At 40.2% G+C, this 25,934-nt stretch overlaps 1 protein-coding gene across 4 annotated transcripts in view; it reads right to left on the minus strand.

Moving 5' to 3' along the window:
* Positions 1-25,934, minus strand: part of LOC124560006 — a 57,520-nt gene that overhangs the window by 12,000 nt on the left and 19,586 nt on the right. For 2 of the 4 annotated variants that reach the window (XM_047130938.1, XM_047130976.1), the window contains exon 2: positions 6,740-6,828. The exons of 1 other annotated variant lie outside the window; for it this stretch is intronic. The gene's annotated coding sequence lies outside the window, so the exon portion shown is untranslated. Of the gene's footprint in view, positions 1-6,739; positions 6,829-17,282; positions 17,407-25,934 lie in introns of those variants that run through there. One more of the 4 variants, XM_047130951.1, reaches the window with a different exon arrangement.

Below are 25,934 nucleotides of genomic sequence, written 5' to 3' on the forward strand. Positions count from 1 at the left end.
AGTTGCCAAAAAATATAAAGCAACTCCAAGGCAATCTTTTCAAGGGCAAGTTGAAAAATTTGTTAATAGAAAGATGTTTATACTCATTAAAAGAATTCTGAGTTGCAGTACTGTTAGTTTATTCTTTTACTTACTGCAGTATATTAGTGGTGGTATTGTTATAATTGGCTAATTGATGTATATAATCATTATATGTATGGAGTGATATATAATGTGCTAATGTGTTTATAACATTATTACATGGAATGATATACAATGTGCTACTTGATGTATATACTCATTCTTGAAATGACATGATGTTGTTGTTGTGGTCTTCAGTCGTGAGACTGGTTTGATGCAGCCGTCCATGCTACTCTATCCTGTGCAAGCTTCTTCAACTCCCAGTACCTACTGCAGCCTACATCCTTCTGAATCTGCTTAGTGTATTCATCTCTTTGTCTCCCTCTAGGATTTTTACCCTCCACGCTGCCCTCCAATACTAAATTGGTGATTCCATGATGCCTCAGAACATGTCCTACCAACCGATCCCTTCTTCTGGTCAAGTTGTGCCACAAACTCCTCTTCTCCCCAATTCTATTCAATATCTCCTCATTATTTATGTGATCTACCCATCTAATCTTCAGCATGCTTCTGTAGCACCACATTTCGAAAGCTTCTATTCTCTTCTTGCCTAAACTATTTATCGCCCATGTTTCACTTCCATACATGGCTACACTCCATACAAATACTTTGAGAAAGGACTTCCTGACACTTAAATCTATACTCGATGTTAACAAATTTCTCTTCTTCAGAAACGATTTCCTTGCCATTGCCAGTCTACACTTTATATCCTCTCTACTTCAAACATCATCAGTTATTTTGCTCCCCAAATAGCAAAACTCCTTTACTACTTTAAGTGTCTCATTTCCTAATCTAATTCCCTCAGCATCACCCGACTTAATTCGACTACATTCCATTATCCTCATTTTGCTTTTGTTGATGTTCATCTTATACCCTCCTTTCAAGACACTGTCCATTCCGTTCAACTGCTCTTGCAAGTCCTTTGCTGTCTCTGACTCTTATAACTGCCCTCTGCTTTCTGTACAAATTGTAAATAGCCTTTCACTGCCTGTATTTTACCTCTGCCACCTTCAGAATTTGAAAGAGAGTATTCCAGTCAACATTGTCAAAAGATTTCTCTAAGTCTACAAATGCTAGAAATGTAGGCTTGCCTTTCCTTAATCTTTCTTCTAAGATAAGTCGTACGGTCAGTATTGCCTCACGTGTTCCAATGGAATCCAAACTGATCTTCCCCGAGGTCAGCTTCTACTAGTTTTTGCATTCGTCTGTAAAGAATTCGCGTTAGTATTTTGCAGCTGTGACTTATTAAACTGATAGTTAGGTAATTTTCACATCTGTCAACACCTGCTTTCTTTGGGATTGGAATTATTATATTCTTCTTGAAGTCTGAGGGAATTTCGCTTGTCTCATACATCTTGCTCACCACATGGTAGAGTTTCCTCAGGACTGGCTCTCCCAAGGCTGTCGTTAGTTCTAATGGAATGTTGTCTACTCCCGGGGCCTTGTTTCGACTTAGGTCTTTCAGTGCTCTGTCAAACTCTTCACGCAGTATCATATCTCCCATTACATCTTCATCTACATCCTCTTCCATCTCCACAATATTGTCCTCAAGAACATCGCCCCTGTATAGACCCTCTATATACTCCTTCCACCTTTCTGATTTCCCTTCTTTGCTTAGAACTGGGTTTCCATCTGAGCTCTTGATATTCATGCAAGTGGTTCTCTTTTCTCCAAAGGTCTCTTTAATTTTCCAGTAGGCAGTATCTATCTTACCCCTCGTGATATAAGCCTCTACATCCTTACATTTGTCCTCTAGACATCCCTGCTTAGTCATTTTGCACTTCATGTCAATCTCATTTTTGAGGCGTTTGTATTCCTTTTTGCCTGCTTCATTTTCTGCATCTTTGTATTTTCTCCTTTCATCAATTAAATTCAGTAACTCTTCTGTTACCCAAGGATTTCTACCAGCCCTCGTCTTTTTACCTACTTGATCCTCTGCTGCCTTCACTATTTCATCCCTCAAAGCTACCCATTCTTCTTCTACTGTATTTCTTTCCCCCATTCCTGTCAATTGTTCCCTTATGCTCTCCCTGAAACTCTGTACAACCTGTCGTTCTTTCAGTTTGTCCAGGTCCCATCTCCTTAAATTCCCACTTTTTTGCAGTTTCTTCAGTTTTTATCTACATTTCATAACCAATAGATTGTGGTCAGAGTCCACATCTGCCCCTGGAAATGTCTTACAATTTAAAACCTGGTTCCTAAATCTCTGTCTTACAATTATGTAATCTATCTGAAACCTTCTAGTATCTCCAGGGTTTTTCCATGTATACAACCTTCTTTCATGATTCTTGAACCAAGTGTTAACTATGATTAAGTTATGCTCTGTGTAAAATTCTACCAGGCGGCTTCCTCTTTCATTCCTTAGCCATATTCCATATTCTCCTACTACGTTTCCTTCTCTCCCTTTTCCTACTGTCGAATTCCAGTCACCCATGACTATTAAATTTTCGTCTCCCTTCACTACTTGAATAATTTCTTTTATCTCATCATACATTTCGTCAATTTCTTCATCATCTGCAGAGCTAGTTGGCATATAAACTTGTACTACTGTAGTAGGCATGGGTTTCGTGTCTATATTGGCCACAATAATGTGTTCACTATGCTGTTTGTAGTAGCTTACCCGCACTCCTATTTTTCTATTCATTATTAAACCTGCTCCTGCATTACCCCTATTTGATTTTGTATTTATAACCTTGTATTCACCTGACCAAAAGTCTTGTTCCTCCTGCCACTGAATTTCACTAATTCCCACTAGGCCTCCCGCCACTGAATTTCACTAATTCCCACTATATCTAACTTTAACCTATCCATTTCCCTTTTTAAATTTTCTAACCTACCTGCTCGATTAAGGGATCATATTGATATAATTGTACAAAAAATGACGATGTCCAAGACTGTAAAGTTAACATGGACAAATAAACATCATCATTATTATTATTATTATTATTATTATTATTATTAAGATTCTTTCGATGAATCCGAGTCTGGTGTCCGTTTTTCGCACTATTAGTTTTATATGGTCGTTTCACTTAAGATTGCTCTGGATAGTTATGCTTGGATATTTTATGGCAGACGCTGTCTCCAGCTGTTTGTCAGCAATAGTGTAGCTGTACAGTAGTGGATTTCTTTTCCTATGTATGTGCAATATGTTACATTTATTTACGTCCAGGGTCAACTGCCATAGCCTGCACCATTCATCAATTCTCTGCAGGTCATTTTGCAAATTCTTACTATCTTCTGGCGTTGCTTTTAGCTATAGACAACCACGTCATCTGCAAATAGCCTTAAAGAGCATCTGGCACTTTCTACTAGATCATTTATTGTAAACAGCAACTGTCCTATCACACTTCCCTGTGGTACTCCGGATATTACCTTTACATCTGTCGATTTAGTTCCGTTAACAGTGACATGTTGAGCTCTATCTGCAAGAAAGTCTTGAATCCAGTCACAGGTCTGCTCTGATACTCCATAAGCTCGTATTTTTTTCATTAAATGGCAATGTGGTATGGTGTCAATGCCTTACTGAAATCAAGGAACACAGCATTGACCTGAGCGCCATTGTCCACTGCGCTGTGCAAGCGAGTTTCGCAGGATCTCTGTTTGTGAAATCCATGTTGACTTTTATAGAGTAGATGTTCATTTTCCAAAAATGTCATAATTCTTGAGCATAAAACATGTTTCATTCACTTTACAAGGTTTCCATTTAAACAGAGAAGGAAAGAAACAGAATTTGAAGGTAGTGCATTGCATTGAAGAGAACCCATCAATGAGTACTCCAACAATTGTGTGTGCAATGGGTGTTAGTCACAGTACTGTCTGGGACATTCTGTGTGAGCGATAATTACATCCGCACCACTTACAAAGGATATCTACTACGGGTCCAGCGAATTTACCACAATGCACTGTCTACCGCATGTAGTTCCTGCACCACTGCGTTTTCACACCCCTCTTTCCACAATGAGTACTCTTCACAAATGAATGTAAGTTCAAAAGGGACTGTGTTCTGAATTCGCTAAACAGCCACCCGTCTGGGCAGATGGAAACCCTCGGGCTGCACATGTTCAGGGATTTCAGCACTGGTTTTGTATTAATGTGTGTGCAAGTATTCTGGACAGTGATACGATTGAGCCACACCTACTTCTACTCAATAACTGGTCCTGGTCTTCCTACCAAATGTATTGGGTCCATTCTTTGAAGCTGTGCCACTGAATGTCCCTCAGGAAATATGGTTTTAGCATGATGATGCATCAGCTCACTTCTCACATGCAGTTCAACAGACGGTATGGTTAAAGATGGATAGGCCAAGCTGGTCCAACCTTGTGGCTGCCATGATCTCCGGATTTAACTCTGATGGACTGCTTCTTATGGGGCTTTCCTTTTTTTTTGAGTCGTCAGTCTTCTGACTGGTTTGATGCGGCCTGCCACGAATTCCTCTTGATCTCAGAGTAGCACTTACAACCCTACATCGTCAATTATTTGCTGGATGTATTCCAATCACTGCCATCCTCTACAGTTTTTGCCCTCTACAGCTCCCTCTAGTACCATGCATGGAAGGCATTCCCTGATGTCTTAACAGATGTCCTATCAACTTGTCCCTTCTCCTTGTCAGTGTTTTCCACATATTCCTTTCCTTTCTGAATTCTGCGCAGAACTCCTCATTCCTTACTTTATCAGTCCACCTAATTTTCAACATTCGTCTGTAGCATTACATTTCAAATGCTTAAATTCTCTTCAGTTCTGGTTTCCCACAGTCCATGTTTCACTACCACACAATGCTGTGCTCCAGACATACATTCTCAGAAATTTCTTCCTTAAATTAAGGCATATGTTTGACACTAATACACTTCTCTTGGCCAGGAATGCCCGTTTTGCCTGTGCTAGCCTGCTTTAGATGTCCTCCTTGCTCCGTCCATCATTGGTTATTTTGCTGCATATGTAGCACAACTCCTTAACTTCATCTGTTCGTGACCATCAACCCGGATATTAAGTTTCTTGCTGTTTTCATTTCTACTACTTTCGTCTTTCTTCAATTTACTGTCACTCCATATTCTGTACTCATTGTGCTGTTCATTCCATGTAGTAGAACATGTAATTCTTTTTCTCTTTCACTCAAGATTGCAATATCATCAGCAACTCGTATCATTGATATCCTTTCGCCTTGAATTTTAATTTCACTCCTAAGCTTGGTATGTTGCCAGACTCATACATTCTACACACCAACGTGAATAGTCATTTTATTGCCACTTCCCCCAATGAGTTTAAAAATTCTGATGGAATGTTATCTTTCCCTTCTGTCCTATATGATTTTATGTCTTCTAAAGCTTTGGTAAATTCTGATTCTAATACTGGACCCCCTACTCTTCTAAATCAATTCCTGTTTCTTCTTCTATCACATGAGGCAAATCTTCCCTCATATAGAGGCCTTCAATGTAGTCTTTTCACTTATCTGCTCTCTCCTCTGCGTTTAATATTACCATATTACCATAATTGCTTTTAATTTTTCTGAAGGCTGTTTTAGACTTTCCTATCTGCTGTGTCAGTCCTTCCGACTATCATTTCTTTTCAATTTCTTCACATTTTTTATGCAGGCATTTCATCTTATCTTTCCTGCACTTCCTATTTATTTCATTGCTCAGCGACTTCTATTTATGTATTCCCGAATTTCCCTGAACATTTTTGTACTTCCTTATTTCATCGATCAGCTGAAGTATTTCTTTTGTTATCCATGGTTTCTTCGCAGTTACCTTCTTTGTACCTATGTTTTTCTTTCCAAGTTTGCCCTTTTTAGAGGTCTCCATTCCTTTTCAACTATATTGCCTATGGAGCTATTCCTCACTGCTGTATCTGTAGCCTTAGTGAACTTCATGTGTATTTCATCATTCCTTAGTGCTTCAGTATCCAACTTCTTTGCATACTGATACTTCCTATCTGATCTCTTAAACTTCAGCCTACTCTTAATCACTACTAAATTCTGACCTGAATCTATATCTTCCCCTGGGTATGCCTTACAATCCATTATCTGATTTCAAAATCTCTGTCTGACCACATTGTAATCTAACTGAAATCTTCCCGTATCACCTAGCCTTTTCCAAGTATACCTCCTCCTCATATGCACCGTTTAATTTAGAAGACTCCTGTAGGGACAGAAGAATACCTGCAGGCATGAGTTCTGGCCACTACACTAGGAATTGAAGAGACACCATATCTACATTTTGTAGATATAATGTCTGTAACAATGGTGCTGGTCGCCACATCAAGCCACTGTTGTAATGTATCAGCACTGTTCTATATGTACAGTATATTGGATTCCTTTTTATTTTGGAATAATACACATACTTAATTCTCTTTCCCATGCAGGTAATAAATGAGATCTTTTGCCTAATGAAGCAACAGCAAACTAATCAAATGGTCTTCTTTTCATTTTTTATCAATTCTGATATGTTCTTCCCATTTTGACTCATCTCATATTATTAGCAATCTCAAATTAGCACATTGAACCACTACTTACAGACAAAAATGGAAAGTCACACTATAAAACTGTGCAACTGTTTGTATTCGGGCTCGGTCAAATTTCATACTAATAGCAGCTTCACAATTACCACAGTGAACCAATACTTACAGACGAATGTCACAATATAAAACTGTGCAACTGTTTGTGTTCAGGCTTTTAAGTCCCACAGTCTTCTCTCAATATGGTTATACTTCAATCTGAAACAAAGAAACCAAACAGCTATCTTCTTACTGGATTATGGGAATAAGTCAATGATACATATTTTCAGTGCAACAGAACAGACTGCAGCTATCCAATCTGAACTCTCACTTGGAAGGATAGGCTCTGCCCATTTTAGGTCAGGGTTAAGTGGCAGTAACAGAGAAGTAACATCTCATATAAGCCCTTGGTTCTACTGGTCTGGCTGTTGGTACCCCGTAATGGTCTCTTGCCACAGTCATGGTGAAGCCTGCGACAGTCTGTTTGGTGAAGAGTATCAGGTGACCACTGATGTGGCTCACTGAGTGAAAGCAGCAACCCTCTCTGCTGGAGTTAATACACAGAGAAGATCCATACTGTACAAAGGCAGTGATACACAAAACATCACAACTCACAGCACCTGTTGGAGAAACTGGGTTCGGCCGTCAAAATACTTTGCATAAAATTGAAACAACAACTTGGCTGTACAAACAGAAGTATACCATTAAAAAAATTGAGGAAATTGGTACTAACACTATTTTGCTACCTACAGGCATCACTGAGACGACTTTCAACAGTTCCAACTATTACGCGGAATGCATCATGAAACAATCACATATTTTTCTACATGCAACTGCCGTATCTGCTAAAAATCTTATGATGACTTCTGCATAAATAAAATATTCCACAAGTAAAATAGTCCTCCATTTCAGTCTATAAGCAGGAATTACTTTGGAAGATCTATCAAACAAAAAGAAAATGCTAATAACGGTGGACACATGGAACGCAAAAATTATAATTAAGAGGGGCATGTAAAATATTAGAGCACTAAGTCAGTGTGGGAAATTAGAAAATCTAAAGGTTAAAATTGAAAAAATGTCGATAAGCATTTTAGGATAGGTTAGATCTTATGATTATTCACACAGGGTCAGATTAAGATCTTAGAACTGGTGTAGGAATATTAATTAATATACTGGAAATAGAGTAAAAGGTTATCTGTAGTAAAGTAAAATAACATTGATTTAGGCCTTCAGACTTTCCCAGAGACACAGTCATCTTCGGAAATTGGGTTTTCTGCTGGTAATCCACGTCATAATTGCAATATCCTTCCCACTCCTCCTACATTGGTATTCCACTGTCATCAAACCTACACAACATACTCGTCCATCCTTACACAACCCCTACTCCCAATCCCATACCTCATGGCTCATACCCCTGTAATAGACCTAGATGCAAGACCTGTCCCATACATCCTCCTACCACCACCTACTCAAGTCCAGTCACTAACATCTACATCTACATTTATATTCCGCAAGCCACCCAACGGTGCGTGGCGAAGGCCACTTTATGTGCCACTGTCATTACCTCCCTTTTCTGTTCCAGTCGCATATGGTTCGCGGGAAGAAAGACTGTCTGAAAGCCTCCGTGCACCCTCGAATCTCTCTAATTTTACATTCGTGATCTCCTCGGGAGGTATAAGTAGGGGGAAGCAATATATTCGATACCTCATCCAGAAACGCACCCTCTCGAAACGTGGCGAGCAAGCTACACCGCGATGAAGAGTGCCTCTCTTGCAGAGTCTGCTAAACATCTCCGTAACACTATCACGGTTACCAAATAACCCTGTGACGAAATGCACCACTCTTCTTTGGATCTTCTCTATCTCCTCCATCAACCCAATCTGGTACGGATCCCACACTGATGACCAATACTCAAGTATAGGTCGAATGGGTGTTTTGTAAGCCACCTCCTTTGTTGATGGACTACATTTTCGAACGACTCTCCCAATGAATCTCAACCTGGTACCCGCCTTACCAACAACTAATTTTATATGATCATTCCACTTCAAATCGTTCCGCATGCCTACTCCCAGATATTTTGCAGAAGTAACTGCTACCAGTGTTTGTTCCACTATCATATAATCATACAATAAAGGATCCTTCTTTCTATGTATTCACAATACATTACATTTGTCTATGTTAAGGGTCAGTTGCCACTCCGTGCACCAAGTGCCTATCTGCTGCAGATCTTCCTGCATTTCGCTACAATTTTCTAATGCTGTAACTTCTCTGTATACTACAGCATCATCCGCGAAAAGCCGCATGGAACTTCCGACACTATCTACTAGGTCATTTACATATGTTGTGAAAAGCAATGGTCCCATAACACTCCACTGTGGCCGCCAGAGGTTACTTTAACGTCTGTAGACGTCTCTCCATTGATAACAACATGCTGTGTTCTGTTTGCTAAAAACTCTTCAATCCAGCCACACAGCTGGTCTGATATTCCGTAGGCTCTTACTTTGTTTATCAGGTGACAGTGCGGAACTGTATCGAACGACTTCCAGAAGTCAAGGAAAATAGCATCTACCTGGGAGCCCGTATCTAATATTTTCTGGGTCTCATGAACAAATAAAGCGAGTTGGGTCTCACACGATCGCTGTTTCCGGAATCCATGTTGATCCCTACAGAGTAGATTCTGGGTTTCCAAAAACGAAATGATACGTGACCAAAAAACATGTTCTAAAATTCTACAAGAGATCGACGTCAAAGATATAGGTCTATAGTTTTGCGCATCTGCTCGACGACCCTTCTTGAAGACTGGGACTACCTGTGCTCTTTTCCAATCATTTGGAACCTTCCGTTCCTCTAGAGACTTGCGGTACACGGCTGTTAGAAGGGGGGGCAAGTTCTTTCGCGTACTCTGTGTAGAATCGAATTGGTATCCCGTCAGGTCCAGTGGACTTTCCTCTGGTGCGTGATTCCAGTTGCTTTTCTATTCCTTGGACACTTATTTCGATATCAGCTATTTTTTCGTTTCAGCGAGGATTTAGAGAAGGAACTGCAATGCGGTCTTTCTCTGTGAAACAGCTTTGCCTTCAAAGGCAGGGCTATCTGTAAAACCAGTCTTGGGATTTACAAGGTAAGCTGCAACCACTGTGCTGCATTTTATGTAGGCATGACAACCAACAAGCTGTCTGTCCGCATGAATGGCCACCGACAAATGGTGGCCTAAAAACAAGGACCACCCTGTTGCTGAACACACTGCCAAACATGATATACCTCATCTCAATGACCGCTTCACAGCCTGTGCCATATGGATCCTTCCCATCAACACCAGCTTTTCTGAATTGCACAGGTGGGAACTTTTCCTGAAATACATCCTATGTTCCTGTAGCCCTCCTGGCCTCAAACTTCATTAGTCACTGTCCTCACCCATCCAGCCCCCTCCCTGTTCCCATTCCAGTACTACACAGCCACCATTTCACCGCCACACCCAGTCTTTTAGATTCTCTCTCCTTTCCGTTACTTCCCCACCCCCCCTCCCAACCGTCTCTCGTGCCCTCCATCTAAACTGCAGCACTTCACTGTCTGCCACCCCCACCACACTATCCCCCCCCCCCCTCCGCACCCCAGCCTCCTCCTTACCACCACCCAGTCGCCACTCCCATCATCATCATGCACTGGTGCTCCTGCTTGCAGTGTGGTTTCAGTTGTCTGAGACTGCAGACATGTGTGCAAGTTGCTTTTGCACGCACGTGTGGATGTGTGTGTGTGTGTGTGTGCCTATTGCTAACAAAACACCTTAATGGCGGAAAGCTATAATTGTGTGAATCTTTTTGTTGTGCCTATCGCGACTCAACATCTTTGCTATATGGTGAATAGCAACTTTCCTTCTCTATTATTGTTAATTTTGTCATTTGATGTTCTATTCCATCTCCAAGTTGTACATGGCATTCAATCTTCTGATTGCCATCATTTAAGCTTTCCCGTGGACTATGCTGTTCTGTTACCATAGCCAGCTGTGTCAGCTGCTCCATTCAAGGCCCATACCCTTTACGAGTGCCTTCAGATTATTTTCTGGTCACTGGTGTTCAAAGTGTCCCTGTTCTCGAACATTCCTCAGGTACTTTATCTGCTGTCTGAAGTGTCACTGTCTGTGCTCCTGTGTCGGTTGTGCTGGGTCATCATTTCCAAAATTATTTTTCTCAGAGTTTGGATGTTGCCTCTGTTGCATCTTTAGAAGATTGAGTGCTGGATTCCAGGAGGAGCTATGTTGATATCCAGTGTCAGATTGATAAGATTCTGTGTGACCTTTATTTTGATGGATTCTTTAACAATGCTATCACATTATCTGAGTATCTGTGTCAGAATCTTGACATCATCATAATTCATCAAATGATTAAGTTTCAAACAATGTTCCACTTTAGCTGGCTTAAAATCCTGTTTGAATCTGGTCTGGCCGATATGTGACATACCATATTGACATAGTATGTGGTAAATGCCCAGTTTCTGCACGCCCTGTTTATCCTTTACACTCGATAACAGAGCCTACATCTTGTTTAGCTGGCAGAAAATGCTCTTGACATTGTATCTATGTAGAATTCTGCTGATTTTGGCAGATGGCAAAAAAGCCATCTCCTTTGTTTCTTCTTGTACTTCTAGTGACCCATCTGGTGGAGAAGCAGAGCCCAGTGCCTTCTTAATATCTCTGGAAGAATATCCGTTTCTGTGAATAGAAACTGCAAGTACTCTATCTCCATTACCTAGTTGTCTAGATCTGAAAGAGTTTGTGCCCGAATCAAAAACCAACTCATATCAATCTACACTTGCATGCCGGTAGCTGCCACATATCTTTGTTATTTGGCCCCATGGCAGGGAAAAGCTCCTTGTTTTCCTGGAATACCTGAACTCATGCCGCCCTAACACAAAATTCACAATGGGAATGGAGAAGACTGGACAACATCCATTCTTAGATGTTTTTGTCCAGAGGAAGGTAGGTGGCACTTTTTGTCTTAGTATTTACCAAAAACCAATTCACACTGATCTGTACCTGCAAGCCAGTAGCTGCAATCATCTGGCACAGAAGAAGAGTGCACTCGAAACTCTGGTTCACTGGACATGAACTCTTTCAAATCCAGACAACCTGACAACACAGATAGAACAACTGCAGTCTGTGTCCTGCAGAAACAGATATTCTTCCAGATACATTCAGAAGGCATTGCACCTTGCTTCAGTAGAAGTAAAAGAAGAAACAAAGAAGGTTGCTTTTTTGTGCCACATGCTGGACCTGTATCTCCCAAAATCAGCAGAATTCTTATCAGATACAATGCGAAGAGCGTTTTCTGCCCGCTAACCAAAATTAAGGCTCTGTTAGGGAGTGTAAAGAATGCTCTGGGCCTACAGGAACTGGGCCTTCACAACTTATCATGTCAATGTGGTATGTTACATGTCAGCCAGAGCACCATCAGGGTGTAGGGAGCACCAATGGCACACCACACTCAGAAAGGACTCTTAGTCAGCTATAGCGGGGCACTGTTTGGAACTACGTAAATCATTTTCTGAATTATGAAAGTATCAAGATTCAGACATGGACACCCAGATACTGGGATAGCATTAGAAAAGAATCCACTGAATTGAAGGTCACACAGAATCTTATCAGCTGTAACACAGAACATCAGTTTAGTTCCTCCTGGAATCTGACACTCGATCTCCTAAAAACGTAACAGAGGCAATATTAAAACTCTGGGAGATGTAACTTTGGAAATGATGACTGAGCAACACAGCACAACCAAAAAAGGGGCACAGATAGTGATACTTTAGACAGCAAATTAAGTACCTGAGGACAGTCATTTTGAGAACAAATGGCAATTTGAACATCAGAGGCCAGAAAATAATCTGACAGTTGCCCCTAGCAGGCAAAGACATCAGGTGGAGCACCTGATGCGACTGGCTATGGTAACATGACAGCATAGTCCACAGGAAACCTTAAATGATGGCAATCTGAAGATTGAATGCCCAGTGCAACTTGGAGGTGGAACAGACCATCAGACAACAAAATTATTAACTGACAATAGCCAAAAAGTATGTGCACAGCACTCGGAACAGCTAAGGCTAGAAAATACCACAGCTGCTGCTACTGACAGATGTGTAACTCGGATGGAGCACCTGGTGTGGCGTGGATCAAGGACGGAATGTCTAGCTCCATATAGTCATAAACGGTGGACCTGTTCCACACTGGGCTCGGCTTCAGGGGTCACCCGATGGAGGACTGTGTTACGCAATGGAAATATTGTGCAAGTACATTGTGGATTACTAAGAACACTGCTGATGGGGCTGAATGGGTATCCAACACTTGTTTTAACCATACAAGAACACATAGCAACTACAGATGTGGATGACAATAAAGCTGAAGAACATTGGCCAACTTACAAAATATGTAAAAATGCACAAGAACTAAAACATAAAATGAGACTGGAATACAGACATCAGTGAAGTTAGGGAATAGAAAATTATGGGGGGAGTTTGGTCTTAAGAAGTAAAATGGGAGTGGAGTGGGGTGCGGGGAGGGCGGAGATAATGATACAATTCTGTGCTAGGCATGAGTTAGTATCTGAGAGCACAGATTCAAAAAACCCTTTAGAGAAGGAAGCATACATGCAAGATGCCAAGGGATCAAAGAAGATATCACATCCATTGTATTTTGATAATACGAAGGTTCAGATATCAACTTAAGAATTGCAAGATTTACCCAGGTGCTGAATCTGATAGTGACTGTAATTCAATACCAATGAAATGCCAGTTTACATTAGAAAAGTACACAAGAAGGCAGCTGAAATGGGACCCACACAAGTTAATGGAAATAAAAACACAGACTGCCTTGGAAGAACATGTTACAAAGAAATAAAGGAACTTCAAGGAGTGACTGTGGTGGAAACTTGATGAAATGGCCTTAAAAGAGTTGTATCAAATCCAGAATTTAAAAAAAACGGAATTATTAAAGAAACATAGAAAATATTAAAATGTTGTAAGTGAACAACAGCAGTACAGGTTACTCAGAAATGAAATTATTCAGAAATAAAGAATGGATGAGGGAAAGACATAACTTGATAGGTGCAAGATAGACACAGATTAATAAACTATTACCTTAGGGAGCATAGAACAAAAAGAACAGTGATTACAAATGAAAAAGATAACTGAGTAACAGCAGCACAATATAAGGTGAGAGGGACAGAAACAATGTTGTTGTTGTTGTGGTCTTCAGTCCTGATGCAGCTCTCCATGCTACTCTATCCTGTGCAAGCCTCTTCATCTCCTAGTACCTACTGCAACCTACATCCTTCTGAATCTGCTTAGTGTATTCATCTCTTGGTCTCCCTCTACGATTTTTACCCTCCACGCTGCCCTCCAACACTAAATTGGTGATCCCTTGATGCCTCAGAACATGCCCTACCAACTGATCCCTTCTTCTGGTCAAGTTGTGCCACAAACTTCTCTTCTCCCCAATCCTATTCAATACTTCCTCATTAGTTATGTCATTTACCCATCTAATCTTCAGCATTCTTCTGTAGCATCACATTTCGAAAGCTTCTATTCTCTTCTTGTCCAAACTATTTATCGTCCATGTTTCACTTCCATACATGGCTACACTATGGGAGCCTTTATATTTTATGAAGTAACAGCTTTTTCATGAGATGAGAAAACATTTTATTTTCCAAGCACAGATCAAAAACTAACGAGAATAAACAACTCGTAACCAAGCCGACTACGGCAAAGATAAATATCTATCAGCTGCAGCTTTCACCCGCTGTTTTTGGCGCAGTGGATAAATGACGTCGCCACATCAGCCCCCTTCCTTTTGAAACCGGGTGCACCAGGTATGTGGGGAAACTTGCACTTGATTTTTCTACCAGCTCTCAAGAAAACATCTGGTGCAGGCACTGGCTGCTCCTATTCTGCACTTGCTGCTTCGTTGTCCTCTTCTGAAACCGAGGGCTCGGTGAGACTATCTGCTGTTTCTTTGGCCTCCACGTTTGGGGGTGATTTTGCAGACCGAGGAAGGAGTGTACCCTCTTCGGTGTAAGCAGGTTTAAGCCGCTCAATTGAGACTGTCTCTTCTTTACCATCCTTATCGATTTTAAAGCTGTGGCTTCCTCTTGTGATTACCCTGTATGGTCCAGAGTAAGGCGAAACAAGCGGCGGGCGCACCGCATCATCCCTAAGCCACACGTGGGACGTTGCTTGCAGGTCTTTATGTACAAACACTCTCCGGTCTCCATGTCTGACAGGGTTAGTGGGTTTGATGTTTCTCATTCTAACGCATAGTTGCCCAGAAAAAAATCAGGTCCATAAAAAAATGAAGACATGGTGAAAAAAGCTTAAATGGAAATTAAATATTCATTTCTGAATTTCAAAAAGCTACACATGAACTTGAAAAGAAGAGGAAGAAATTTCTGAGAATGTATGGGCTATGGGAAAACCGGAACAGAAGAGAATCAAAGCATTTGAGATATGGTGCTACAGAAGAATGTTGAAAATTAGCTGGATTTGTAAGTTAAGGAATGAGGAAATTCTGCAGAGAATCAGAGAGGAAAGTAATATGTGGAAAACACTGGCAAGGAGATGCAGGAACATCTTTTAAGACATCAGGGAATGACTTTCATGGTACTGTAGAGGGCAAAAATTATAGAGGAAGCCAGAGATTGGAATATATCCGGCAAATAATTGAGGATGTAGGCTGCAAGTGCTACTCTGAGATAAAAGGCTTGGCACACGAGAGGAACTATACGGAATGTCTACATTTAAATTGGCATCATTGGCAGCTGCGTTAATAATGTTTACCAAAATACAAAAAGCAATTAAAAGAAGCAGGAAGATTTATATGTTCAGTAAACCACATAAAGAGGCGTAGTGTCACATATCAACAAGGAATTTGAATCTTTCAGTTAAGGACATGAGCATGTAGTGAAACTGTGGCTCAAGTTTAAAAAAAAAAAAACAGTTGTCCATAAGCTGGATACATACATATCGCATGGAGCCGTTCATGATGGGAGGAATCTTCCACAGTTTACAGTCACAGTAAAAAAATTCCTAATGAAACTGACTACTGTGTAATAGGTGTGTAACAAAGCATAGGGCTGTAGATAGAGAGATGCTGAATGAAATGTGTTTGCCTGTCATGAGGGCAAGGCATGAAGCCTTCAACAACTACCACAGCAGAATATTATCAAAAGATCTCTCACAAAATGGGAAGAAATTCTGGTTCCTAAGTAAAGGCTGTTAGTATCTACACATGGATGAGACAGGAACTGAAACTGATGGTAGCAAAGCAAAATAATAAATACTTAACTGCAGTTTTGAAATGTTGCCTGACAAAGGAAAACCTATGAGTTGTTTCCCAATTGAATTCTTGTACAATTGCAAAGATGAGTGAAATAGATTTTAGTGTAAGTGGCACTGAGAAACAGCTGAAATCATTAAAACTGAATGAAGTTCCAGGGGCTGATGGAATCCTTATCAGATTCTACACCATCTTGCAGCTGACTCAGCCCTTCTTTTAATCTAAATACACTGAAGACTCAATCAAACAAGAAACCATGTCCTGTAGTGGAAGAAAGCCCAGGTCACACACATCCACCCAAAGAGGAGCAGAAATGATACACAAAACTGCCATTTAATATCCTTGACAACCATTTGTCATAGAATTTAGGAACATATTCTGAACTCAGATGTACGAATGATCTCCTCCATGCTAATCGGCATGGATTCTGAAAGCATTAATCATGTGAAACCCAACTTGTGGTGTCCTCAAATGACATCCTGCAGCAATGGATTTGGGCAGTCAAGTAGATACGATATTTTTTGACTTCCAAAAGGCATTTGACTCAGTAAAATGCATATGCTTATTACTGAAAATACGATCATATGGGGTATCAAGTGAAATTTGTCCCTGGATTGAGGATATCTTGTTAGGGAGAGTATAGCAAGTTATCTTGGGTGGAGAGTCATGCACAGATGTAGAAGTGCCTTCAGGGTGCCTGGGAAGTGTGTTGGGACCCTTGCTGTTCATGCTGTATATTAATGACACTGCAGACAATATTAATGCTGTAAGGGCTGAGGATTATGGTCTACCAAGAAGGACAAACCTGTCATTTGGATGAGTGCAATTTTATTTGTCTCCTGTAAAATAGTAAATGCATTTGAATATATGCCAGTTTATTTCATACTTTTTCTACAGTTTACTAGAATATAGTTTTGCAGACTTCTGAAGAATTACTGGTACAATGAACATTTTATACATAATAATTAATCCAAATATATATGACAAAATGTGAAATGGATAATGGCCCCTTAGCAAAAACAAGTTTTTTAACATAAAATTTTGGAGAGCACAACATCCTTTGTTGTTCCATCATTAGCTGTTTCACTACTTCCAATGGAAGTATTTCCTTTCACTTGAGTTCTTCCTTTCCTTCTGCCACAAATGTCTCTAATGCTGTTATTTGGAAGCAAGGACACACTGTAGTTTGATGTATATAGAACAATAATTCAGTTACAACATAAACAACGAATTTTGAATGTTTTTACAGTGCAGTTAACTTAGAAAACCCCTATAATACTTTCCAAAATATGAGTTGAATTACAACAACAGCAATAATAATAGTAATAATAATGTAAAGGCTGTACAAATATACCTGCTAAATGTAAAGCAACATTGGTTTGCTTCTTTTCAATCTGTTTCTGTTCAGTAAGTGCAATGCCATTAACTGAAGCCACTGATTTCATCAATGGGAGGGATATATTATTCATCATCTATAGCACTGTAATGTCGTCTTCTTGTAATCCATCAATATCACAAACTTTACGAGGATCTTCAGATTCTTCATCAGGCATTGAAACCAATATTTTAAAATCTGTTCATCAGAAAAACATCTTGAGAACCCATTATGAAACTATTGAAATGTGGCCAACACAAACTGCAAAACTTGAAAAAGAAAACTTACTTCCTCATTGACAAAGGGTCTGCAGAATGCCTACACAAATCAGGAAGATAACAACTACTTCTGTGGATAGGTCTAAAATCTATTGTTCACACATCCATTACTGTCAAAATGACGGTCAGTGATCCTTCTGGTAGGAGTCAATAGAAAATGGGAACTGTAGAATAAACCATTCACAATAAATAGGTCTACCAAAGCAGATCACCCATGAAAATGTGCTTGCGGTCCTTGAAGTGTTAACAGAAACCTTACTATTTTTCAGGTGATGTAGTTATCTATAATGAAACGCTATCTGAAAAAAGCTGCACAAATATCCAGTCAGATACTGATGAGATTTCCGAGCAGTGCAAAGATTGGAAAATTGCTTTAAATGTTCAGAAATGTAAAATTGTGCACTTCACAGAATAAGGGAACAAAGTATTCTATGACTACAATATCAGTGAGTCAAACAGTTAGAATCCGTCAATTTATACAAATACCTATGTGTAACAATCTCTAGTGTAATGAAATGGAACAATCATATGGCTGGTTTAGGTAAAGCAGAAGGCCGACTGGGATCAATGGTTGAACACTAGGGAAATACATTTAGTTTATAAGGGAGATTGCATACAAAACACTTGTGCGAACCATCCTAGAATATTACTTTAGTGTGTAGGAACCATATCAGACAGGACTAACAAGGGGAGACCGCCAATTGTGAAATTCAGATTCGATTCATACTGCGCATAATAAGAGCTCATGGCCAGAGGTGTAATGTGGCAAAGCACTAAGATGCACTTCTCAGCCGTTGTTGAGAAAATCGACAGTTAAAAGAAACCACTGCGGTGAAATACTCTCTATGATTGATAATTTTCTACAGCATCGTGGCGCAGCGGTAAGCGCTCGGGTTCGTAATCCGAGGGTCGCCGGATCGAATCTCGCGCCATGCCACTTTTTTTTATATATATATATATATATATATATATATATATATATATATATATATATATATATATATATATATATATATATAATTTCCGGTAATCAGTTGCAACAATTATGCATATAATAAGTTGTTGAAAGTCGTTTGTTGTGGAAAAATAATACTTGAAATAAAACACAATATCACAAATAATATTCAAGTGGATACAATTTATTGAAAAGTTCGGTATACTCTCGCACATAATTAACAATTAGCGACCAGAAGTAGCTGGAGTATTGCACGAACCAGAGTGATAGTTATCATAGAAACATGGAAAGCAGATAATAGCACGACATCGAGCATATCTGATAAACGATGCGTTTTTACAAGAACAATTGTTTTTTAAATTATCTGTTGGGAAACATCTGATTGACATTCTGAAAAATTGTTCCATCGTTCATCAGGTTTAATGCATACTACGCGTATCGTATCATATCGGCAAAAATCGGAGAAGACAATTGGTGATGGACGATGGATTGGGTTTCTCTGGAGTTGATGTCATGGTTTCGCTCGATTAAAAAAGCACAATTTTGAAGGCGCTTGATCAAATTTTTTACCTGCCGGTAAAAATACACATCAGACGGTTGGACAAGAGGAGTGCACTTTGGAGGAATGACTTTTATAGTGCACGTTGGTAACTTCTTATCGTCCTGGAACATCTCATCGTATAATGCCGCGTTCGTTTGCCCACCCCAAGAGTCGATCAGAAGGAGAAATTCTTTCTTTTGTACGTATGGTTGCAAAGCATTACACAAGAAGTCCATGAACAAACCCCTTGTTGGTTTACCGGATTTGGAGGATGTAATAACAACGTTGGTATACTTCTTGGCGTACTCGTCGACTGTCTTCTGTGCTCTGGGTCCAAACGTACCTGTGGACTCTTACAGGCATACGAAAACAAGAGGCAAGACTTGTCCAGACATAGTGATTGAATATTGTGTATATATATATATATATATATATATATGTCAAAGGCTGTCCTGGTAATCCGACACGACATGAACAAGGTTGCGCATTCGTATACGTTTCCTACGTGGAATGTTTCCCTCTATTATATATATATATATATATATATATATATATATATAAAGATGATGTGACTTACCAAATGAAAGTGCTGGCAGGTCGACAGACACACAAACAAACACAAACATACACACAAAATTCAAGCTTTCGCAACAAACTGTTGCCTCATCAGGAAAGAGGGAAGGAGAGGGAAAGACGAAATGAAGTGGGTTTTAAGGGAGAGGGTAAGGAGTCATTCCAATCCCGGGAGCGGAAAGACTTACCTTAGGGGGAAAAAAGGACGGGTATACACTCGCACACACACACATATCCATCCACACATATACAGACACAAGCCTGCTTGTTCTTTGTTTTTAGATATATATTTCCTACGTGGAATGTTTCCCTCTATTATAACCATATATATATATATATATATATATATATATATATATATATATATATATATATATATATATATACAAAAAACAAATAATAAAAAAAAAGATGCATGGCGCGAGATTCGATCCGGCGACCTCCAGATTACGAACCCGAGCGCTTACCGCTGCGCCACGACGCTGTAGAAAATTGTCAATCATGGAGGGTATTTCACCACAACGGTTTCTTTTAACTTTCGATTTTCTCGACAATGGCTGAGAAGTGCATCTTGGTGCTTTTCCACATTACACCTCTGGCCATGAGCTTTTATTATGCGCAGTATGAATCAAATCTGAATTTCACAATTGGCGGCCTCCCCTTGTAAGAGAGGATACTGAACATATACAAAGAAGGGCAGCAGAAATGGTCACAGGTTTGTCCAACCCATGGGAGAGTGTCATGGAGATGCTGAAAGAACTCAAGTGGCAGACTCTTGAAGATAATCATGAACTATCCCATGAAAGCCTATTTAGAAGTTTCTAGAACCAACTGTAAGTTATGTATCTGGGAATATACTCTAATGCTCAATGTATCATTCCCTCAGGGATCACAAAGGTGAGATTACACTAATTACTGTGCGTGCAGATGTGTCCAAGCAATCATTCTTCATGTGGTCCTTACATGAATGGAACTGGAAAAAGCCCTAACAACTGGTATAATGGGAGGTGCCCTCTGCCACACACTTCACAGTGGTTTGCAGAGTGCAGATGTAGATGTAGGTGCAGGTTATTTTTCCAGCATATCATTTCCATAAACTATTTTAGAGCTCCTGACAGTAAGAACTTTGAACGAGAGCAGTATTGGGCAAATGTCTTCCCTTATACACCTTGATTACTACCATCAGTCATGTTAAATATGATTCTTCCCTTTAATTAAGTACTCACGACGATGAGAACTTTACTCACATTAACCACATATAGGACTCCATAAACCTATCTCAAGCACTATGTAATTTAAGATAGGTACAATAAGAGAAAAATATGTGATAGAAGTTTAACTTGCAATAATTTTCTGCATCGCCGCATGGATCTCTCAAAAATGGTTCTAAACTGCACATGATAAAAGGACCAGGATTCAATACTTCCATCATGCAACCAGTCTGCTTTTTGCCTTGTTAACCTCTCAAGATACAACCACGAGAAATCTCACAAGTGCCAAGCCATGCACTAAAATCACTTACGCATTATGTTGAGACACCATCATGACTTGAGAATGCAGTCCTACCATCATCCTAATAATCGTCGTGAGTTGGAAACGATACTTGTACACACATTCAAAGTCACTTCCTACCCATACACAATACTGTGCGTAATTCTTGCAGCACAATTTGTCGCTACGAAGATGCTGTTCCTAACATTCTGAGCAGTGGTCAAAGAGTGATAGTATGTAACACCGTTATATCAGAAATGAACATTTTTCCTGAGCATTCATCTATGTGACTTGCCTCTCAGGGATCCAACAAATGACTTCATGTTCTGAGTGTGCTAACAGCTTAGCTGGTGCCCACTCCACTGAACATATGACTCCACACCCCTGAGTCACAGTACATGTACCCACTTTTGAAAATGAATATGACCCATTATGTGTTGTCTTCTATTATCTTCTTTAAATTACAATTAGAATAAACGGTTCTTAATGTATTCCTGGGACTATTTTATGTCTTTGTGCGATATCTTGATCTATTGCATAGCACACTAGTATGGTTATTATCCTTCAACATCGGTGTTCTGCAAGCTTTTAAGCTGGTGGGAAGTTCTACCTACACAAAACTTTTTCTAGACCAATCAACATGCTTTCTGTGTTCCTGCACAAAATCAAAAACATGTCCCTATTAAAAATTGCAGAGCAATAAATTCTGCATTGAATGGGACCAGACGCATATTTTTGGACCATCTATTCCCTTACTAGAATTCATCAAAGTTGGACATATTTTACATATTTATGAAAAATTTTCGTTTTAATTCTGTTTATTGACAATCGATCTAAACTAACCCATTTAGCAATGAAGTGGTCCATAAAAAAATTATAGAGGAATAAATTCTGTGTTCGATGAGATCAAAAGTGATTTTTTTTTATCGCTTGTTTCCAAACATTTCCACATTAAAGGTGGACAAATGATTGTGTTGGTTGTGGAGAAGAGTACAGAATCTAAACAGTACTATTCTTGTACCTAGTAAATACAGTAATATGTTATTTAAAAAAAGATTTGGGCCCAACGGGTGGCTTCGATAAATTTTGGCGTGAGTTATGGTCTGACAGGACGATTGAATAGACCCTTATGTGCTTGTTGGAACCGTATGTGCTTGTTGGAAAGTACCAGAGGGCTCAGTCATGGCTGCGGCCCTTCACATAGTACTCTGAGTAGATGGATTCTGACCATGCCAAGTGTTGCTACAATGACCCAGCAGGTTTAAGAGTTTTGTGGGATATCACTCACTACCTCAGCGCAACATGTTGATGCAAGGAATGCTACAACACAGCATGACAATGCAGGCCTTCAGATATTTATTGAGTCATTTCAGTCCCATGATCCTTTCCCTCTTACTAATTTAGTTGTGTCCATCAGTGGTGGTGGTGGTGGTTAGTGTTTAACGTCCCGTCGACAACGAGGTCATTAGAGACTGAGCGCAAGCTCGGGTTAGGGAAGGATTGGGAAGGAAATCGGCCGTCAATCAACTGCCACAGAAACTTTGAAACTAGGCAATTCCTCAATGCTCACCTAGTTGGTCAAATATTTGACATCATCATATTTGCTGAAAAAAAGGAGCAATGTGTACACAAGGATTCAAATCTAAGGTGACCACTGATGGTGAGGAAGCACCAGGGAACTCTGAAACCACATTCAACTGGACAGCACTCCTCAAGAAATCCAATGAACAGCTTGAAGAATTCTTCCATTATGAGCTGAATGGCGTAAACCAGGAAGGAGCAACTGTTGTCATCAATGGCATGTTTTTTGTCCACGAGGTTGTATGGAGGAATGGTGAAACATTCCAGTTAATCCTAATCAAATATGTTGATTACTTAAAAAGACAATACAACTAAGGTGCTACAAGTGTAGTGTCTGATGGCTACCCAAAAGATCAGCCCTCCAAGAGCATCAAATGTCCTGAGCACCTCTGATGAAGCAAAAGACACTTTACTCCTAAAGTAATCTTTACCAAATTAATGATGGTGACCATGAATCAGGAGCAATTCCTATATGCATCTCATTACCTTGCTTACTGAGAGGCTTCAAGGTGAAAGCTTCTCACTGTAGCAAGCTACTAAAGATGCAGACCTCCTGATTGTTGACACAGCCCTTGAGGTATCACGGGAGCATGAGAAGGTTGTGATAGTTGATGAGGATTTGTGATTTGATGTGTCCTCATGAAATCCAAATTCAACCTCACATCCCTACCACCAACATCCAAAACAGTCTGCTAAATTGCTTGAGAATTTGTCTACAAGTACTAATGTGGTTAGGACACTGATGGATCTGCTCCTCTGGGGATGACAGGTTCCAAACTTTGATCTTGATCCTGTTTCTACGTCCAAGGAACCTGCTCCACAGTCTCTCTCTCCACCATTTTCTGCAAATGTAACAATGGATATGCAGTCGATTATGGGTGTTGGAAGGCTGGGATTAAGTGCTCACTTATTTGTGTCAACTGCAGGGGGAGCTCCAGCACTAAGTCCCTCCAACTAGATGAAACACAAATCACAAGTTGATGAAGACCTAGAAAGCATATATGGGGCGAAGAAAATCACAAGTCTTTGAGTAGCCGAGTGATGGGAGTGCCAGACTCCAACAGGGAAATTACGGACTTTGAGGAGCCGAGTGGCTCAATGACAATTAAATGTTGACGTATGTGAAATTTGTGTACCTAATTATTTTGCTCCCCTTTTCATCATCATACCTTTATCTACAATTTTCGTCATTATGAAATATAATAGCCACTAACTGATTTCAGGAATTTTGTTTCTTTCCCTGTCTCCACGTTCAAATCAAGTGAATTGATATCATCATATTCTGTACGAAACCAATTTTTAATATTAGTTTTTTATTATTTAAAATTTTAATACTTTATTGTATTACTATATTTACTAAGTACAAGATTAATACATTGGAGTGCTCTATTAATATCTTTAATATCGTGTAAATACCACTTATTGAGGAAATACAGTTTAAACAGTATTCATTGATGATGAGAAATGGTCCAACTTTTAATTTAAGGTGGAGCTGTACGGGAGAGGGTGGTTTAAAATGTTCAATTTTGGTCTCATCAAACACAGAATTTATTCTTTTGTAAGTTTTTTATGGATTGCTTTAATGATAGGTGAGTTAGTTGAGATGATACTACCAAAAAGCAAGTTAAACATAAATTTTCCATAAACATATAAAATGTGTCCAATTTTGATGAGCTCTAGTATGGGAATGGGTGGTCTAAAAGATATGTGTCTAGGCTTATTCAATTTGGAATTTAATGCCCTACAACTTTTAATTGGACCATGTTTTCGATATTATGAGTCCTGTATGAGATATACCATGAAACCGCAAAAATACCCCTTTTGGGGTACATTTTTACTCCCCACCACTGAAGCGCAATTTTGCCAAGGGGGAAAACCTACAAGAGACATACCAGACCACAAATGAAGCCATTAAAACAATAAAACCTTTTGCAGAAATTATTTCCGATTCTTCTACTTTTTTGGTTTAGTGTTACTGGCCTATAAAGCAAGTTACAGAACTTATACAATTACAATTGATTTATAACATATGATTTGCAATTCAGTTTCTCACCAATACAAAAATCTAAGACTTTAGAATACTCTAATTCATATACCGATTTTCCCTTGTGTTATTTCTAATGGTGTTGTCAGGTATTGCGAAGTACAGAATTGTATGTAATGTGTTTTATGTAAGTTCAGTAACAGTCCATTTTCAAAAAACCAGTTATTACTTTTTAAGGAAATCTTATTTTTATATTTTCAAGTGATGAAGTTTCTCCTTTAGGCTTAAATATGTGAGGATGGTTTGATAAGTCTGCTAAAAAAGCAAGGAAAAAATATTTGTTTCATAAACAATTTGCCTTACACACTCCTGGAAATGGAAAAAAGAACACATTGACACCGGTGTGTCAGACCCACCATACTTGCTCCGGACACTGCGAGAGGGCTGTACAGGCAATGATCACACGCACGGCACAGCGGACACACCAGGAACCGCGGTGTTGGCCGTCGAATGGCGCTAGCTGCGCAGCGTTTGTGCACCGCCGCCGTCAGTGTCAGCCAGTTTGCCGTGGCATACGGAGCTCCATCACAGTCTTTAACACTGGTAGCATGCCGCGACAGCGTGGACGTGAACCGTATGTGCAGTTGACGGACTTTGAGCGGCGTATAGTGGGCATGCGGGAGGCCGGGTGGACGTACCGCCGAATTGCTCAACACGTGGGGCGTGAGGTCTCCACAGTACATCGATGTTGTCGCCAGTGGTCGGCGGAAGGTGCACGTGCCCGTCGACCTGGGACCGGACCGCAGCGACGCACGGATGCACGCCAAGACCGTAGGATCCTACGCAGTGCCGTAGGGGACCGCACCGCCACTTCCCAGCAAATTAGGGACACTGTTGCTCCTGGGGTATCGGCGAGGACCATTCGCAACCATCTCCATGAAGCTGGGCTACGGTCCCGCACACCGTTAGGCCGTCTTCCGCTCACGCCCCAACATTGTGCAGCCCGCCTCCAGTGGTGTCGCGACAGGCGTGAATGGAGGGACGAATGGAGACGTGTCGTCTTCAGCGATGAGAGTCGCTTCTGCCTTGGTGCCAATGATGGTCGTATGTGTGTTTGGTGCCGTGCAGGTGAGCGCCACAATCAGGACTGCATACGACCGAGGCACACAGGGCCAACACCCGGCATCATGGTGTGGGGAGCGATCTCCTACACTAGCCGTACACCACT

This window comes from Schistocerca americana, chromosome 1 (assembly GCF_021461395.2).
Source record: "Schistocerca americana isolate TAMUIC-IGC-003095 chromosome 1, iqSchAmer2.1, whole genome shotgun sequence".
NCBI lineage: Eukaryota > Metazoa > Arthropoda > Insecta > Orthoptera > Acrididae > Schistocerca > Schistocerca americana.